This window comes from Chrysemys picta, unplaced genomic scaffold (assembly GCF_011386835.1).
Source record: "Chrysemys picta bellii isolate R12L10 unplaced genomic scaffold, ASM1138683v2 scaf808, whole genome shotgun sequence".
Classification (NCBI taxonomy): Eukaryota; Metazoa; Chordata; order Testudines; family Emydidae; genus Chrysemys; species Chrysemys picta.
In genome coordinates this window covers 12501-17500 of record NW_027053515.1, presented here as the reverse complement: position 1 = coordinate 17500, position 5000 = coordinate 12501, and the positions used below count along the sequence as shown (strand labels likewise).

General features: G+C 70.4%; 1 non-coding gene across 1 annotated transcript; it reads left to right on the top strand.

Moving 5' to 3' along the window:
* Positions 1 to 2476: 2476 nt before the first annotated feature.
* On the top strand, positions 2477 to 2595 carry LOC135979403 (5S ribosomal RNA). The gene has a single exon (XR_010596723.1). It is a non-coding gene; the product is annotated as a 5S ribosomal RNA (ribosomal RNA).
* The last annotated feature ends 2405 nt before the right edge of the window (positions 2596 to 5000 follow it).

The following is a 5000-nucleotide window of genomic DNA, read 5'->3' as shown; positions in this document are numbered from 1 at the left end:
GGGGGGGGAAATCGCCCCACGCCCCCGAGGAGGGCTGCCCGGGCGGGCCTGGCCCCGGAGCTCGGAAAAAAAAAAGGATCGGGCCCACTAGAGACATGGACCAGGCCGCCCTGGGCTCACCTTCCCCGGCCGCAGCGAGGGACTGCCTCCCGGTCGACTGGATCGGGCCCCTGGAAGTCTGGAAAAAGAAGAATGGAACCTGACGCCTCCGAGGAGGGGGCGCCCAGGGAAGGAGGGAGATCCGGGTTGACCTGCTGACCGGACGGGAAAGAGGCCACCGGGCGTCCCCCCCCTTAAAACCTAGGGGTTGACCTGGTGGCCGGAAAGCGAACCGGCCAGCAGGTGAACCCTTTCGATTCCACGGGTTGACCTGGTGCCCGGGAAGCGAACCGGCCAGCAGGTGAACCCGTTCGATTCCACGGGTTGACCTGGTGCCCGGGAAGCGAACCGGCCAGCAGGTGAACCCGTTCGATTCCACGGGTTGACCTGGTGCCCGGGAAGCGAACCGGCCAGCAGGTGAACCCGTTCGATTCCACGGGTTGACCTGGTGCCCGGGAGGGGACTCTGAAAATTTTTCAGCCCTTTCGACTCGGGGTTGACCTGGTGGCCGAGAGGGGACTCGCACGGCAGGCAAGCCGCCCTGGGCTCACCCTCCCCGGCCGCAGCGAGGGACTGCCACCCGGCCGACTGGATCGGGCCCCTGGAAGTCTGGAAAAAAGAATGGAACCTGACGCCTCCGAGGAGGGGGCGCCCAGGGAACGAGGGAGATCCGGGTTGACCTGCTGACCGGACGGGAAAGAGGCCACCGGGCGTCCCCCCCCTTAAAACCTAGGGGTTGACCTGGTGGCCGGAAAGCGAACCGGCCAGCAGGTGAACCCGTTCGATTCCACGGGTTGACCTGGTGCCCGGGAAGCGAACCGGCCAGCAGGTGAACCCGTTCGATTCCACGGGTTGACCTGGTGCCCGGGAAGCGAACCGGCCAGCAGGTGAACCCGTTCGATTCCACGGGTTGACCTGGTGCCCGGGAGGGGACTCTGAAAATTTTTCAGCCCTTTCGACTCGGGGTTGACCTGGTGGCCGAGAGGGGACTCGCACGGCAGGCAAGCCGCCCTGGGCTCACCCTCCCCGGCCGCAGCGAGGGACTGCCTCCCGGTCGACTGGATCGGGCCCCTGGAAGTCTGGAAAAAAGAATGGAACCTGACGCCTCCGAGGAGGGGGCGCCCAGGGAAGGAGGGAGATCCGGGTTGACCTGCTGACCGGACGGGAAAGAGGCCACCGGGCGTCCCCCCCCCCTTAAAACCTAGGGGTTGACCTGGTGGCCGGAAAGCGAACCGGCCAGCAGGTGAACCCGTTCGATTCCACGGGTTGACCTGGTGGCCGGAAAGCGAACCGGCCAGCCGGTGAACCCGTCCGATTCCACGGGTTGACCTGGTGGCCGGGAAGCGAACCGGCCAGCAGGTGAACCCGTTCGATTCCACGGGTTGACCTGGTGCCCGGGAGGGGACTCTGAAAATTTTTCAGCCCTTTCGACTCGCGGTTGACCTGGTGGCCGAGAGGGGACTCGCACGGCAGGCAAGCCGCCCTGGGCTGACCCTCCCCGGCCGCAGCGAGGGACTGCCTCCCGGCCGACAGGATCGGGCCCCTGGAAGTCTGGGGGGGGGGGGGAATCGCCCCACGCCTCCGAGGAGGGCTGCCCGGGCGGGCCTGGCCCCGGAGCTCGAAAAAAAAAAAAAGGATCGGGCCCACTAGAGACATGGACCAGGCCGCCCTGGGCTCACCCTCCCCGGCCGCAGCGAGGGACTGCCTCCCGGCCGACTGGATCGGGCCCCTGGAAGTCTGGGGGGGGGGGGGAAATGGAACCTGACGCCTCCGAGGAGGGGACGCCCAGGGAAGGAGGGAGATCCGGGTTGACCTGGTGACCGGACGGGAAAGAGGCCACCGGGCGTGCCCCCGTTAAAACCCCTAGGGGTTGACCTGGTGGCCGGAAAGCAAACCGGCCACTGGGTAGGCCGGTCGGCAACCTAGGGGTTGACCTGGTGGCCGGGAAGCGAACCGGCCAGCAGGTGAACCCGTCCGATTCCACGGGTTGACCTGGTGCCCGGGAGGGGACTCTGAAAATTTTTCAGCCCTTTCGACTCGGGGTTGACCTGGTGGCCGAGAGGGGCCTCGCACGGCAGGCAAGCCGCCCTGGGCTCACCCTCCCCGGCCGCAGCGAGGGACTGCCCCTCCCCACCCCCCGGCTGACAGGATCGGGCGCACTGGAAGTCCGGGACAGTATTTTCCCCGACGCCGGGGAGGGCGGGCGGAGGGGCTCTGGCGGCCAGCCCGGGCCCCGGAGCTCGAAAAGGAAAAAAGGACCGGGCCCGCGAGAGACGGGGGCCCTGCCGCAGGGGGGGGGGCAGTCCGACCGGGGCTCACCGTGCGGCAGGCCCGGGCGTCGGCAGGGGAAAGCGGGCGAGGAGGCGCGGGGCCGGGTGCCTACGGCCATACCGGACCGAACGCCCCCGATCCCGTCCGATCTCGGAAGGTAAACCGTCCCGGGCCTGGCTAGTACTTGGATGGGTGACCGCCTGGGAATCCCAGGTGCCGTAGGCAGCTTTTCCCGGTCCGAGTCAGCTCTCTCTCCTTTTCTGGGGGGGAAGGAGAGGGGGGGACGGGCCGGAAAGCCCCTCGTCGCTCCTGCCGAGTCGGAGGTCGCGGCCGCAGGTCACGGGTCTGGGCGCCTGGGGTCCGGCTCCCCACCCACCCGGCTTCCTCCGCGGAGGACCCCCCCCGGGGCCACCGAAGCCGCTGGGGGAGACGCCGGGCATGGGGCGGACTGGCCCGGACCCTCCCGGCCGCCGGCCCGCAGGTCCGCCCCGAATCCCCCCCCGCGGCCACCCAGGCCAGGCCTGGCCAGGCGGGACGGACGGCGGGTGTCCAGCGCCCAGCGGCTTCCTCCAGCGGGGACCCACGGACCCCAAAGCCGCAGGGGGAGGCCCCGGGCCTGGGACGGACTCGCTCGGACCCCCTGCGCCCGGCCGCCGGCCCGCGGGACCGCCCCGAATCCCCCCGCGGCCACCCAGGCCAGGCCTGGCCAGGCGGGACGGACGGCGGGTGTCCAGCGCCCAGCGGCTTCCTCCAGCGGGGACCCACGGACCCCAAAGCCGCAGGGGGAGACCCCAGGCCCGGGACCGACTCGCTCGGACCCCCCGCCTCCCCTGCGCCCGGCCGCCGGCCCGCGGGACCGCCCCGAATCCCCCCGCGGCCACCCAGGCCAGGCCTGGCCAGGCGGGACGGACGGCGGGTGTCCAGCTCCCAGTGGCTTCCGCCAGCGGGGACCCACGGACCCCAAAGCCGCAGGGGGAGGCCCCGGGCCCGGGACGGACTCGCTCGGACCCCCCGCCTCCCCTGCGCCCGGCCCCCGGCCCGCGGGACCGCCCCGAATCCCCCCGCGGCCATCCAGGCCAGGCCTGGCCTGGCGGGCCGGTGTGCAGCTCCCCCGGGCTTCCTCCCCCGACGACCCGCGCCCCCCTGAGCCGCAGGCGGAGACCCCGGCCCCGGGGCGGACCGGCCCGGGCTCGCCCGAGCCCCCTGCGCCCGGCCCGCAGGACCGCCCCCCCGAATCCCCCGGGAGAGGCCCGGCCTGCACGCCACTGACGACCCGCGGCCCCCAAAGTCGCAGGAGGCGCCCCCCCCCCCCCGGTTAGCCCCGTCTCGCTCCGCGCCCCCCGCCCCTCGCTGCCGGGACCGGGCGCCGCCCCAGAGTCAGCCGCAGCCGGCCGGCCTGAGAGCTGCCCTCCTGTGGACGACGGTGAGTTTACCTTGATACTAACCGGCCGTCAGCCAGGTCAACCCCATTGCTAGACTGGGGTGGACCTGGTGGCCGAGTGGGGACTTGGAACATTTGACAGCTGCTTCCCGGGGCTTGACCGGTTGTCCTGAACGCCCCCCACCCCCACCCCCAGCCCCCGGCTCCTGCTCCCCTCTCCCCAGCCTCGGTGCTCCGCTCCCTGCCTCGGAGGCTGCCTCTCTGCGGCGCCTGCATCGCCTCCGAGGACGCGCACCCTCCGGAGGCTGGACGTAAACCCACCACTGCCGCCGACCCGGCTCTCCGAGGGACGACTGTGAGGCCCCCCACCCCACCCCACCCCCGGACCGCCCTGGGGACGACTGCTAAGCCTCCCCCACCGGACCGCCCGGGGGAAGACTGCGACGCCTCCCGCCAGGCCCCCACCCAGCCTGGGGGAAGACTGCTAAGCCTCCCCCCCACACACACACACACACACTGTCGGGGGATGACGATTAAGCCTCTCCCGGACTGCCCGGGGGAAGACTATTAAGCCTCCCCTGGAACCACTATTAAGCCTGCCCCCGGAGTCCTCGGGGGATGACTGCTAAGCCTCCCCCACCGGACCACCCGGGGCAAGACTGCTAAGCCTCCCTCCCACACACACACACACTGTCAGGGGAGGACTATTAAGCTTTCCCGCTGGAGCGCCCGGGGCGGACGACTGTTAAGCCTGCCCCCGGAGTCCTCGGGGGAGGACTATTAAGCTTTCCCCCCTGGAGCGCCCGGGGGGGGGGGGGGGGGACGACTATTAAGCCTGGCCCCCGGAGTCCTCGGGGGACGACTATTAAGCCTCCCCCGGACCTGCTCCCTCTCGACTATTAAGCCCCCCCTCTGCGGTCCTCAGCACCACTGCCGCGCTGCCCTGGGAGTGGGGTGACATCCGGTCCGGAAAGCAAACCGGCCACCAGGTCAACCCGTCGAATCCAATGGGTTGACCTGGTGGCCGGAAAGCAAACCGGTCGCCAGGTCAACCCGTCGAATCCAATGGGTTGACCTGGTGGCCGGAAAGCAAACCGGCCGCCAGGTCAACCCAGTAGATTCAGCGGGTTGACCTGGTGGCCGAACGGGGACTTTGAAAATTTGACAGCCGCTTCCCGGGGGTTGACCTGTTGTCCCGGTGGGGACTTTGAACATTTGACAGCCGCCTCCCAGGGCTTGACCTGTTGTC